Consider the following 14,790-nt stretch of genomic DNA (forward strand, 5'->3'; position numbering starts at 1 on the left):
GTCTAGAACCAAAGGCATTAAGAATGGACTGACTGAGGTTCCCCAAGCCTGAGTGTTGTAAGGGATTACCAGAATGGTCAGGGATACTGAAAATGCCTTGTAATACTACATTTCTAGACACCACTCATTTTTAACACAATAATAATAATTTAGAGTTGGTACTGTTATTCAAGCAGGCAGGAGGCCTCAAAGGTGTTCATTAGGTAGAGAAAGTACATGTAATCAAAAATTACCATCAGAAAGTGAGCACTTATTTGGGTCTGAGGGATGGCTAGGAGCATTGAGGCAAAAAATAAAGGTTAAAACATTACAAAAAAAAATAGGTTCTCATGGCAAAATAGACGTGCTATTTTTACATAATGTAAATGAATTTTAGCAGGTGTATTAAAATTACTATTGATTGTGGAACATTCAATGTTTGAAAAGGGGCAAGAGATATAGATGGCACTGTGCTGGGAGAAGTATGATTTACTTTTTATTTTATCATTTTAGTTGGTATTTAGTTGATTCCGGGGTATATATTTATGTCCTCCCCAATTTTTGACATTATAGACCACGACAGTCCTTGAAAATCAGTGTTTGGTAGATTGATATGAAACAATGCTTAGTCTTTTTATAGGTGGAACAAATAGGGAAAGGCATTTTTAAGGGAGACAGAATAGAATGTTCATGAAAGAATATGGGATGTTGTGAAGACAACAAATTCAATTGAGTATGTGATTTGAAGGAGGAAGTATTGCTTAGTACTTTGGGATGGTGAGAGACAATGAATGAGGCAAAGACAGAACTATGGTGCGTCATAAAGATTATAGAGACTAATACTAGCAGACGGTGAATGAACTGACTGGTGTCTTTGTGGAGGGCCGTGAAAGAGAAGAGATGGTTTGAATAAAGGGATTTGAAAGCAGCAAATTTTCATGTAAGTGTTTAAAATTATTCTTTGAATAAAGGAATGGACAGCAGACGTCTAAGGGCCCAGAGGCTCCCCTTTACTGCCCACAGGAAGGAAAAAGCAAAGGAGCTAATTGTACAGGATCCTGATGAGACATGGAGCCATAGAGGGAAGGACTCATGCCAGAAGTGCTGGTGGTGGTGAGATTTGGCAACAAAGTGGAGAGGAAAAAGGTATGAAATATCCCATCCTTTCTCTCTTCTCATACTTGAATCTCCTGCTAATGCCTCCCACTGATTGAACTCATTTTGAAATTAACCAGCAGGGCTAACCAGGTGATTCATTCCATCAGGGTCACCCTCCTGGGCACAGAACATGACAAGAAATGGCCAACAGTAAATGGAAACTAGTAAGCACATAGATTATAAAGAAAAATCATTGTCTGGCTTTTCCTTAGACAAAAAAAATATATTTAAGATCTCCCATTTCCTAGTTTTATTTATTATCTCCTCAAGAAATGTTTTAATAAGTTCACATAAATTTCTGTGTTTCTTGATAGGCAGAGGTAAGGAATCTAATTAGCCAGTACAAGCCATTTGGGCACAACTTATGTCCTGTTGTCAATAAATACATTGTCCTTTTTTTAAGGTCGGTTGGCATGACTTGTTCCTCAAAAGCTTGGTCACTTCTAGGCACTGCTTTTACACTAAAGATGAGGCAATATTTTAGATGTTTTTTTTGTTTGTTTGTTTGTTTGCTGTTGTTCTCTTGTTCTTTCTTTAAGAAAAGGTTATTTATAACTAAAACTACAAGTTAATCTTGGCCTTACAGAGATATATATATTTTTAAAAACTTTCTGTCAAGAGAATATCAATCAAATATGAAAACCATCATTCAGTACTCTCTTTGCCTATTTCTAAGTTTTAGATACTTTTTTAAATATATTTTATTGATTTTTTATAGAGAGGAAGGGAAAGAGAAACATCCATAAGAGGGAATCATTGATTAGCTGCCTCTTGCACGCCCCCTACTGGTCAAGGTACATGCCCTCGACAGGAATCGAACCCAGGACCCTTCAGTCCGCAGGCCTATGCTGTATACACTGAGCCAAACTGGTTTCAGCTCAGATATTATTTTTTAGAACCTATTTAAGAATCTATCAAACTTCCTTCTCACATTTCTCTATATTTAGAAATAGTTTTAAGAGAACCAAATCATTACAATCACAGAAGGACCTGGTTTTTGTAATTACTTTCTAGAGAAAACAAGCAGAGAGAGGAGACGTAGACATCATGTAAAAGACACACAATTTATTTTATGTTAATTTTTTTCTTTTGCTTTTGTAAGGTCTATAAACATTTCAAACTTTAACTTAGGCCATATTTTTCCCATTAAACTTGTCTGACCTTCATTTAAACATCTGAGTTGTCATTCCCTGTTCCAACCTGGGAAATGGAATTTCAGAGGCTTCAAAATCTTTTGTTGGCAATAGATTTGGATGCCATGTTTAGTCTTCCTTAGTCTTTAATTTTTATTGTTTTATTTTGTTTCCTTGGAAGCCAGGATAGTTTGTGCCTGGGAGCTTTCTCTAACTCTATGTTGGTCCTTCTTGGCTGGCACGTCAATCTTGGTCTCCAGACATTTGAGAGACTATTCAATACTTCCATTTTGGGTTTCTGATGCATGTCCTTTCTTTTTAATACTCATTCAGTACACTTCAGCTGATCTAATCTAGAGTTCCTCTTTGAAGAGAGAGCTAACTTGCATTTTTCATTTAAACACACAAAACCAGCTCCCAAACTGATGAGTAGTTGTCTTCTCCAATCAGAACTGCTCTTGTTTTTACTTGTGTGAGTCAGACAGCAACATTTTCTGCCCATAAAAGCAGACTCTGAGAAGATGCTCTTGAGGAAGAGAGGATCCTGGGGAGATTTTTTTTTTTTTAATAAATCCTGAGAGTACCTAGGATTGCAGATTTGGCTATTAGTAATAGTTATGTTCTAAGCTGAATCATTTAAGATACCTTAAAACCTAGCTTTTCATTTTTCCTGAAAATGGTATCCATCCTTTGAGGATGAGGCAAGCAACAATTCTGCATTAAGTTCCAGTTTTCAATTTTATAGCACTATTGCCTATATTTCTTATTAGTCCTTAAAATATATTGTAGGTCATATTATTTTTATGTATCCTCATCTTTATTTTAAATCCTAAATGCAGAGATGCAGGATTTACCTTGGGCAGAATAATAAAGAGAATAATTGTCAAAGGTGATCAGTCAGAGAGCCCAGGAACTAAGGCAAGAGCTAAAACCACTTACTATATTCTAGTATGAGGGAATATTATGAATGAAAATAGAAAGTTCTAAAATGTGTTAAATATTGGCTAATTATTTTTATATTGTTTTCTTGACTACAAAACTTCAGCATGTATTCAATTATGAATAAACATTATCTTTTCAATTGTATTAAAACCTATAGACACTATATTTCAACAGTGAAAAGTCCTACTCAATGAACCACAATAATGGAGACTGAATAAGTTAGTCAAATAAACTCATACTACTGAGAAGTGACCCTCCTGGGTAATGGAGAGTTTAAACCATTAATGATATCTTCTAAATATCCCATAGAGGCCTGCAATTATGTTACCTGATACCTCATGGAAAATTATTTCTATGTCTGTGAATGGCAGCCTCCATCATCACTGTGTTTGGATTGGAGGCAGTATGGACTAGAAATATTTATCTGAAGTCATTGATTATTAAAATTGACTGGTAGGTAAATTTTATTCATATGAAATGCTAAACAAAAAAAGTGGTCTTTTTATTGATTGAGATTGATTGATAGAGAGAGAGAGAGAGAGAGAGAGAGAGAGAAAGAGAGAGAGAGAGAGAGACAGAAAGAAAGAAATAACATGGATTGGCTACCTCTAGCATGCACCTGTACCAGGGATTGAGCATCAAACATGGGCATGTGCCCTGACTAGGTATCAAACTGGTAACCTTTCGGTACCAACAAACTGGTAACCCAACAGTACTCAACAAACTGAGCCACACCGGCCAGGGCTCTTTTCAGTTTTTAATTTTTTTTATTAGCAATTGTATATCTATCACTTAATTTTTCTCCCTTTAATTTTATGGCCACATTTATTTAGGTATTTTTTCTAGTATGAGTCACATTGCTGCTCAATTCCAATAAATTGTAACACTACTTAGTTGATGGAACACTGTTGGTTCCAGACATTTAGCTTATCAGTTTAGTGATCAGCTACTAATATTCTAAATTAATTTTTTTGCAGTGCCAATATCTCTCCTGATGGCCTTTAACCCTTCATCTCCTCCACAAATGTGAAGACAAGCATGTTACTTGGAATCAGCAAATGCTCATTCATATCTGTGACTAGTTGGCCTACTCACTAAAATTAATAATGATAGCCTCAAAATTAATATTAATGGTAATTTCCACATCATTTGCAGACATGCAAAAATTGGCAAAAAAAATTAAGGCTCCCTGACACACACACTCCCAGCTGAGGCTGAACAAGGCAACTCTCTGCCTTTGGTTTCAGTTCTCACAGAGAAACAATGAATTATGGAGATTGTAGAGAACTGTTCTGTGTGGTGCAAAAAAACTCTAGCTCTGGGCCAGTTGAATGGGGTTTAAATCCCAACTCTGGTATCTTTTAAAGGGCAGCCTCAGGCAAATCAGTTAACACTTCTGAACCTCATTTTCTCTTTTGTAAAATAAGAAAAATAGAATCTACTTGGGTAAGTTTTTTAGGAGTTAAAATTGTAATCTATCTTATATAGATAGATTAGATGATATAGATAGATATAGGTATAGATGATTAGAGAGGAAGAGGGAGAGAAGAGAGGAAGAAAGGAGAGAGAGAGAGAGAGAGAGAGAGAGAGAGAGAGAGAGAGAGAGAGAGAGAGAGAGCACGAGCGTGCCCTTAGGAACAGTGGTTCAGTATTCACTAATTCAGTATTTACAATAATTTAGAGAATATCACTACCACAAATAATGAAAGTAGACTGTGTATAGACTGTATCCAATCAACAGTAGCTAAAGACAATTTTTAACTGGCAGTCAGTATCATCTTAGAGCAACAGAGACTGGAAAACCCAAGAGCAAAACTGAACTCTATTCAATAAGGTGGCTGAATAAAACAATGTGCAAAAATGAATATTCTTCACATGTACTGATATTATGATCTAAAATTACTGTATCTATTTAGTAATTGTTTGCTTCAGAAAACTGCAGTAGCCTCCAATCATTAAAGATGATTGGAGGTTAGACCTTTTCTCCCCTGAAACTTGTCTAGGAAATCTGACCCATTTGAATGGTAAAGAAACATTCATGCATTTTGTTACTACCATGATGATAAAAGCAAGAATGGCAAAGTAACAGATTACAACATCTCTTGTCTCACAGGACAACCCCAAAACAAAGGGTACAGATGATAATACAACATCATTGGTGGTACCCTGTTGCCAAGGAGCTGGTCACAGGTGGTAGCTAACTGTGAGATCCTCCCACCCCCAACTTCTGGGCCCACACTTCCCCATTTTGCCCTGGGCCCAACCCCTTCCTATTCCTTCCCTTAAAAGGACTCTCTACACTTTCATATATCACTGCTCTCCTCTCTCTCCATTTCTCCCCATTTCTCCATCTGCTGAGGCAGCCTGGTTGGTTCTCTCTTTCTCTTCCTCCTACTCTAATCCTGGTTTGTACCTCCTCCATAATGAATCTTGCTAGTTACTATGGAATAAACCTCCTTTTTAATATATCTTGGTTTCTGACTCCCATTTCCTGCACCTCAGACCTTACATAACCAGTTGTATAAGCTGCAACTGTATTGTGAGGATGAGAGCAAGGCAAAAATCCTTATACCTCATCAGAAACTGGAAGAGAATGAGAAACTACCTCATAAATTACTTTTGTGAAATCGATAGGAAAGAAATAGCCTTATAGCAACTCCACACAAGACCAGAAGGATCACAGGGCATCCTGCCAAAATCAGCAGTGACGTCTTCCTCCTGTGACCTTTGTGGATTTGTACAAGGTCATTAGTGCCAGGGTTCTTTTTCCAGCCTTACAAAGGTTTCAGCACTCTGGAGAAAGGGGCTGTGCATAGATGATTAAAGAGTCTGGAGTTGAAAGGTAATTTTCAAAGGCATTGGGGGGTCAGAGGATCTTCAGCTGAAGGAGCTAAAGACTCTCTTGTCTAAGGACCCCATGCTATTTATCAACACAATATGTCCTAAGGCAAGGTGGAAATAATACACTTCAAAGGGTACGGTATCAAAGGGTAGGGTTTACAGAAGCATTATCAGTTTGGGGAATAGCCTATAGCTTGTTCAGGTGTTTGGCCAACAGGAGGCAATAAAATGCCCTGAGCTGTCTGACATTTAACAATCCTATTCAGGTTTGGAGGAACTGCCATTTAACCATTTCCAACAGATAAAATTCTATGTGGCTCACCCTTGTTGAGCCCCCCACATCCCATGAACCTTTAAATGAACTCTTGTAATTATTACATGCTGGAATTGGTTCCTGGCATTTAGAGCACAAGCAGCCAGAATCACTATCTGTTACCCCATGGTGTTTAACAATGAATTAAGTCTTAGGTCAAGTTCTAATAAAGGTGTAAACATTTGTAGCAATTATTCAAAAAGTGGTCGTGTAGTTAGTTTTATACGTCAAAGCAAGATACACTGTGACCAACATTTAACTCGAAGGCTCACTCAGAGGTGGACATACTGGCATTTAATCATTTAAATAATTTCCTTAACTTTAAGGCACTAAATTTCTGTTCTGGTGGGAAGAACAGAATGCCAGTCAGTTGGGTCATTCCACAAAGAGCTCCATTAAGTAGAGGAATGTAAGGTCAACCAGACTCTACAGCTTAAGTTCTGTTACAAAGCTTTGGGAAACTGGGCTTGCATTTCTGTGGATTCTCTTATCTTATTTGTACTAAGGAAGTGGGGTTTCTTAAAAGCTTTCAGCCTTTTAATTATAAAATAAAACAAAGATCATAAAAATCATGATTTTAGTTATATAATTGTAAAACTATTCTGCATTATAAAAGTACTGAAAATGTAAAATACAAAATTAAAATTTCCAGTTCATAGCAAATAAACTTAACTAATTTTTAATAAGTAATAATATTCTATGAATCAATGAGAACAAATAGCAGCAACCCAAGTTAAAATGGGTAAAATATTTAAATAGGTAAGAGAAATGCAAATATAAATGGTCTTTAAGCATGTGAAAATATGCTCATAGTTGAACTCATTTATACTAAGACAAATGTAAGTTAAAATTATAAGATCATTTTTAATTAGCAAGTATTAAAATGTATGCAAACACATTGTGTTGATGAGGCTATATAAAGTAGGCACTTTTGAATATTTTTCTGGGATTGTAAAATGGTACTATATAGAAATGATTTGGGGATATCTCCAGAAATTTGATGCAGAAGCAGCAATTCAATTTCTAGAATTTGTTCTATGGATATGCTTGCACAAATATATGCATATATTCATTGCAGCATTGCTTATAATAGCACAATATAAAACCCATCTAAAATACTAGGAGTCATTAAGTAAAATATGGTCCATCTATATAGAGTTTGTTTTAAAAAAGAATGAAGGAGTACATCATATATGGATATAGAATAATCTTCAGAATATATGTTAAGGGGGAAAAGCAAAGTAAATAATATTATGTTTTATATTCATTAAAAGGGAGAAAAATACAAATGCTCACTTGTCTACATGCATGCAGAGATGTTTCTGAACAAGCACATAAGAATCTGACTCTAGTGATGGCTACTGGAAAAGGAAACTCAGTTGTTAAGAGATTCAGTAGAGAGATTTAGTTTTTATTTTATACTTCCTTGTTTTTACCATTTATACCTTTGCTGTTATATTTTGTATATATATAAAGGAAAAAAAAATGGAACTTATTCTAAATATTTCAAAAGAATGCATGAGGATTTATCATGCTATATATCATGAAATCAGGTGCCAAGGATAAGAACCATATTTGAATTCTAGAGAGACAAAGTATCTAGCTAGGTAACTACCAATCAGAAGTGGAGCCAGAAAGTTGAACAAAACAGAAATTTAAGACCTAAATCAAGGAATACAAAATGTCTGCTCCATTATCAGCCTTCCTTATTTTAGGCAAAATATATGGTTGTCTCCAGGGTATGACCCAGCCTGTCTTGGCAATTTGTAAATCATTTAAATAATTTCCTTAACTTTAAGGCACTAAAATCAATACCATTTACAGTGTCTGACTAATTCACTCCCACTCACTATCACTAGCACAGGTGTTTTCAAACTAATTTCAGGATACCTTTACAAAAATAAAAAATTGTGCAGCATCTGCTATTTATGTAAATACAATGAAGCTGTTCTGCTTTAGAGATGGATGGTGGTAGCGGCCCACCCACAAGTCCATGTGCTTAAACGTTCTTGTTAAGATACTGTTCTCAGAAGCCCACAAACTTTTATCTCATTGCATACAGCTTAAAAACCTTTATTTCATGGAGAGAAAATTAAGGAAATATAAATAGACATTTATTTGTTGGTAACATAAGGATTCTCCCACATGTAGCAGGATAGGCCATGGTGGATTAATTACTATCCAGCCTTCTTTGCATTTAGGGTGATGATTGCTCATTAACTCATTTGATATATGAGCATTATCCTATTTAGCTCTAATAGTTTTATGAGTGTTAGTCTTATCTTGTAGAAAATTATGATTGGAGCTTTTCTTGAACCTCCTTAGCACAGTAGAGGTGTGAAGAGTGTCAAGTCTATACATTTATGCGAAATTGATTTTATTTGAATCTATTTACTAGTAAGTGACTGCGTGCTGTTTTTAGCCTTATTTTAACATTTTAAAATGTTTTAGAGTTGGTTTTCATCCTTCTGCTTGACTTCTTGCTCCTTTACATACAGGCATTTAGTAACAAACTTTATGAGCTTTAGTTCAGTGGTCTTTAAATTTTATTAAACATATAGTCTTTCCTGGGATCATTTTTCAACATGCACAAGCTGGCTTTTACTTCCCACAATATAGTATAATAGATACTCTGAATGGAACTCTTGATTAAGACAATCTTTAAAAGTTGATAAAATATTAAAACAATAATTTAAATTTTATATTCATCACTGAGCAGATAAGAAAATAAGACATTTACAATAGCCAAAATGAAGTAAAAGCAAAAACTTTAGGAAGTGAGTCAAATGCCAGCTTTCATTTTATAACCCTGAGCTTCCATTTCCACAGCTGCAAAAGCTCAATGGAAAGTGAAATATTAATAAAGTACCAAATATTAAGTGGACTACAAGAAAACTAGCTCTCCTCTGAAAAGAACTTGCAGAGTTGGTGGGAGAAGCTAGGCTATCCCTTCTATAGTTTTAGGGTCTGAACACATGGTACCATTGTATGCAGTGCAAATAATAATAATAATAATAATAATAATAATAATAATAATAATTTAATTGAAAGTGATCTAGTACCCATAGAAGCAAGTAAAATTTCTCTCAGAAGAAACACAATTCAACAGAAGAATCAAAGAATGTTGTTTTTAAGAAACATGAGCTCAGAGTTAAAAAAAAAAAAAAAATCAACACAGAAGCAACCAAAGAACCATGATTGAAAGTCAGAAGGAAAATAAAAACCAGTATAATTTGCCACACAGATAGACCATTTACTTAATGTATCTAATAAAGACTCTCAAATAAGAATATAACATATGTGTCAAGACATCAGGTGCTTGATTAAATATTCTATATCTTAATTTTGGTGAAGACAGGTCTAAATATACTTTAAAAAAATTCATTGAATTGTAAACCCACAAGAGTGAGTATTTTTTTTTAAATATATTTTATTGATTTTTTACAGAGAGGAAGGGAGAGAGATAGAGAACTAGAAACGTCGATGAGAGAGGAACATCGACCAGCTGCCTCTTGCACACTCCCCTCTGGGGATGCACCCGCAACCAACGTACATGCCCCTGACAGGAATCAAACCTGGGACCATTCAGTCCACAGACAGACGCTCTACCACTGAGCCAAACTGGTTTTAGCTTTTTTTCATTTTTTAATTAAGGTATTATATGTGTACATATCTGAAGAGTGAACTGAAACTCAATAAACCTGATTTAATGAAAGAATTACAATCTACAAAGATCTTTTTGAAAAAAGCTCTGGGACACAAAGTGGTCAGTAGAGGGATATTGATAGCTTTAAATGTATCAAGATTTTAAGAATAAAGGCTAAAATTATCTAAAACAAACTTTAGACAACAGAAAACAAAAGAAAAAGAAACTCTAAAGAGACTACCCTGTTTCCCCAAAAATAAGACAGTGTCTTATATTAATTTTTGCTCCCAAAGATGCACTAGGTCTTATATTCAGGAGATGTCTTATTTTTCCATGAAGAAGAATACGGTACACATTTATTGTTAAATGAAAATAAAGGAAATTTATTACCTGTATATGGTACAATAGTATGGTAGTTGTCAACACAAACCAGAAAAACTGTGAATCCTACAGTATCAAGAATTTACTCATTTATTCAATGACAATCATATCATCATCTTCTGGAACATCATCATAACAATCCAATTCCTGAATTTCCTGGTGAATTTCTTGTGACTCCATTTCTTTCAGAATCAGTGGACCAAATCTCTCATGTTTAGCAATAGCATTCTGAGACAGAGCCTGGGGAGGCCTTATTTTCAGGGGGGATGCCTTATATTTCACTCAGAAGGAAACCTGTAAGTAGGTCTTATTTTCGGAGGATGTCTTATTTTCGGGGAAACAAGGTAGATAAGAGAAATGATAAAATAAATGCTTACATTAATACAACAGGAAACAAATATTCAGTAAGGAGTGCCAACAAGGAGACAGAAGTTGCTATTTAGAAAAGATGGCTTATTCAGTTGCCTCAGCAACATGTTACCACCAGCACTCATTTCAAAACAACCGTCAGTGAATGACAGCTGCTTGACTAACTACATTTCTGAAAGCCAGCCCACAGCAACTGAGGCACTGATTTATAACCATGCTTCCACAGCTAAATACTAACCAGTCAGGAAACACTTGAACTCCGTGCTTGCCATCACCAACCATCTGAAAGTTCAAAACTCTGAATGAAACAAGTCATAGAACTCAAGAAATCTGGAGAATCAGTGGGTGAAGGGGGTCCTGTGGGCCACATTTCTGTTTATATTTTCAACAATTCCTTTTGCTTAAATGTTTACTAAAGAAGCATTTGCACTGGCTGAATTTTAGCTCTAGCTCTAGCATACTGCAAAAGTAATGTCTAGCCAAAACCGGTTTGGCTCATTGAATAGAGTGTAGGCTTGCAGACTGAAAGGTCCCAGGTTCAATTCAGGTCAAGGGCATATACCTTTGTTGCAGGGATATCCCAGTAGGGGGTGTGTAAGAGGCAGCTAATCGATGATTCTCATCCGTGTTTCTAATTCTCTATCCCTCTCTCTATCCTTCTCTCTTCCTCTCTGTAAAAAAAAAACACAATAAAATATATATATTTTTAAAAAGTAATGTCTAGTGGCAATTGCATTTTCACAAAATTATAATGCAACCAATTTGGTTGCCTCATGGAGTTCATAATAAAGTGGTTCTTTATAAGTTTGGTAAAAAATAAATAAATATTATAAAGATAGAGAGTATATAGTATTGCATTTTCAGAGGATAATTGCTCAAAATCATCTCCCTGGGAATAATTTAAGATTTTAGAATCATTATTAACTCTTTTAGGTCAGGAGGGCAACATTTAGTGCACTACACAGCTACTTTCTTGCTAATTTCTCTCTTAAGTGTTTCCTTAGTGACTTAAATGTACTCAAGCACTATCCCAAAGCTATGATTAACAGCTCCATGAAAATTTTATAATTTTTCTCCAGGATTAATATATTCTACTTTTCTAAGATTCTTTCTTTTGCTCTGAAGAAAAGACCCCTTCCTCTATAACCTTTATCAATTGATGTAATACAGAAAGAAAACACATTAAGCTCTTTATTTTGTCCTATTAGGGTCTTTAGATAATGAGCTTACCCATGTGATCAAATTCAGAAATGCAATGTTAATCAACAACAGGTGGTTCTCTTTCCCATGATGAAGTTCAGTGTCAGGAAAGATACAGGTGTTTCCTTCTTGTTTATGGATGGCCTGCATTAGCACTGACTAAAACTGCATCTAATGATGGGAATTATCTAGAACAAGAGGTTTTGAAGGAGTAACACATACATGTGATTACCCCTGTTTGGAGTCATGGGACTTGGCATGTCCAGCTGGATAGAGGATGCATGCTGGCACGTTTTCTGAAGCATTAAATCACAAGCGTTTCTTCTCTTATCAGCCTTTTCTTCTGTGTTTTATCAATAACACCGAATACAAGAAAACTTTCTTTAAAAATATTTTTATTGATTTTTTTACAGAGAAGAAGAGAGAGGGATAGAGAGTTAGAAACTTTGATGAGAGAGAATCATCAATCAGCTGCCTCTTGCACACCTCCTTCTGGGGATGTGCCCGCAACCAAGGTACATGCCCTTGACCGGAACCAAACCCAGGACCTTTCAGTCCCCAGGCCAAAGCTCTATCCACTGAGCCAAACCAGTTTCGGCAAGAAAACTTTTTAATTAAAAAAAAAAAATTCTATTGGAGCAATGGTTTCTAACTTCTCTCTTCGTGTCACATGTGACTGGATGATACTCATGTGACTTGGCCCATGCTCAGGTACATTCCCAACGGTACCTATAATTCCAAGTTTAATTCTTCCTCATTAAGAAAGCCAGCACAGGAACTGGATTCTATAGATATATGTACTCCTCTCACAACTGTAAAAAAAATGACTTGCCTTGGCCAGTGTGACTAAGTTAGTTGGCACATGTTCTCGAACACCAAATGGTGGCTGGTTCAATTCCTGGTCAGGGTACATACCCAGGTTGTGGGTTTAATCCTCAGTCAAGACCAGTGCAGAAGACAACCAATAAATGATTCTCTCTCTCATAGATGTTTCTCTCTCTTGCTCTAAACATGCATACACACACACATTAAAAACCAACTTTTTATATATTTTAGCTTTCATAACTAAGATATTCATTGAGACCTCTTTGTTTTCTTTTAATTTTTTATTAAATTTATTAGGATGAGATTGGTTACTAACATTATATAGGCTTCAAATGTATGATTCTAAAATAGTTCACCACCCAAAGTCAAGTCTTCTTCTGTCGCTATATATTTGAATACCATTTCCCTTTCTACTTCCTCTCATCTTTTTTTTTTCTTCTAGTAACCACCATACTATTGTCTGTGTCTATCATTTTTTTCTTTGTTTTTTGTTGTTTCAGTCTTATATTTCACATATGAGTGAAATCATATGGTTCTTGACTTTTTATTCTGACTTATTCCACATAGCATAATATGTGATTGATCATTTTATATCATTGTTTCAGACATAGTAACTGATAAATGAAGACTTGATGAATAGGATAGAAATAAAATTAAGATGTCTCTGATTCAAAATTTGTGATACTTCATAACACCTTTACATAGTCTCTGTCACTTAAATTGTTTAATATTATTTAGTTATTCAGTGCCTTCAAAGCATTTCAATACAAAAAAAAAAAATCCTTCATGAACCTAAAACCCCGTGAGTTCCAGCTATAAATTCTTATCCATTAAAAGACATTGAAGATTATAGTTCATATATCAATAGTTCATATGATTGTTAACTTAATTTTATTGATAAACTAACTTCACTTTGTCCACCTAATTCCCTCTAATATTATATTAAACTGCATGTGGGAGTTTGTGAATTAATTCAGTATAGTATGATAGTAGAGGACCTGTGTTTTTAGCCACAAGTCAAATTTAAGTTTTCTCCTAAAATCGTTAATCATGTACCAAACTTATTCAAAACAGTGACCTTCTTTAAAAAGATAATTCTGTCAGAAAGAAAATGTGAAAAAGTTTGGTCATGTAAAAAAGTACTATATTTGAAAGTCATGAAATTCCATTTATTTAAATATATCATACTAGAGGTCTGGTGCACAAATTTGTGCATGGGTGGGATCCCTCGGCCTGCCCAATGATGGGGACCCATTGGAGCTGTCTTGCCCAGTCTTGATAGGGGCTAAAAGGGACTGGCCAGCCTGGGGGAGGGACTACAGGAGGTTGGCTGGCCACAGGAGGTTGGCTGTGGGAGCACACTGACCTCCAGGGAACAGCTTCTGTGTTGAGTGTCTGCCCCTGGTGGTCAGAGTGCATCATAGTGACTGGTCAACTGGCTGTTTGGTTGATCAGTTGTTCAGTTGCTTAGGCTTTTATATATATAGATTATAAGGCAAAGCTTTGAATACTAGTTCTGTCACCAGTTTTAGAACTTGTTATTTAAAACTTCAGGCTTTAGTTTCTGTATGTGTAAAATGCTGATAAAAGCAGTCACCTCTAAGACACTTCTTATGAAAATTGAAAAACATAAAGCCAATGAAACAGTATAAAAAATATATATAGTTTATGCAATTAAGTGCTTCACTACTAAAAATTAAAATCAGAATATTATAAAAACCCCACTAGAGTTTAGATTTGCAGTCATTAGATCTGGCTACAGTTTCTACATTTCTCCTATTGAACTGTGTAACCTGAGAAATTCTGTGAGTTCATCTGCATTTTATTTTCCATATTCAGCATTGTTGTATTGGTTGGTCACCTCATTATGAATATCACCCCATTAGAAACCTGGGGAGCACAAGGGAGGAGGATGCTCATGGAAAACAGGGCCCTGGTACCTGGAGGAGCAAACTGGACAGAGATCAGCATGATGCCAGGAGTGCAGCCCAATGTCTGGGCTC

The sequence above is a fragment of the Pipistrellus kuhlii genome, unplaced genomic scaffold (assembly GCF_014108245.1).
Source record: "Pipistrellus kuhlii isolate mPipKuh1 unplaced genomic scaffold, mPipKuh1.p scaffold_m20_p_13, whole genome shotgun sequence".
Taxonomy (NCBI): Eukaryota; Metazoa; Chordata; class Mammalia; order Chiroptera; family Vespertilionidae; genus Pipistrellus; species Pipistrellus kuhlii.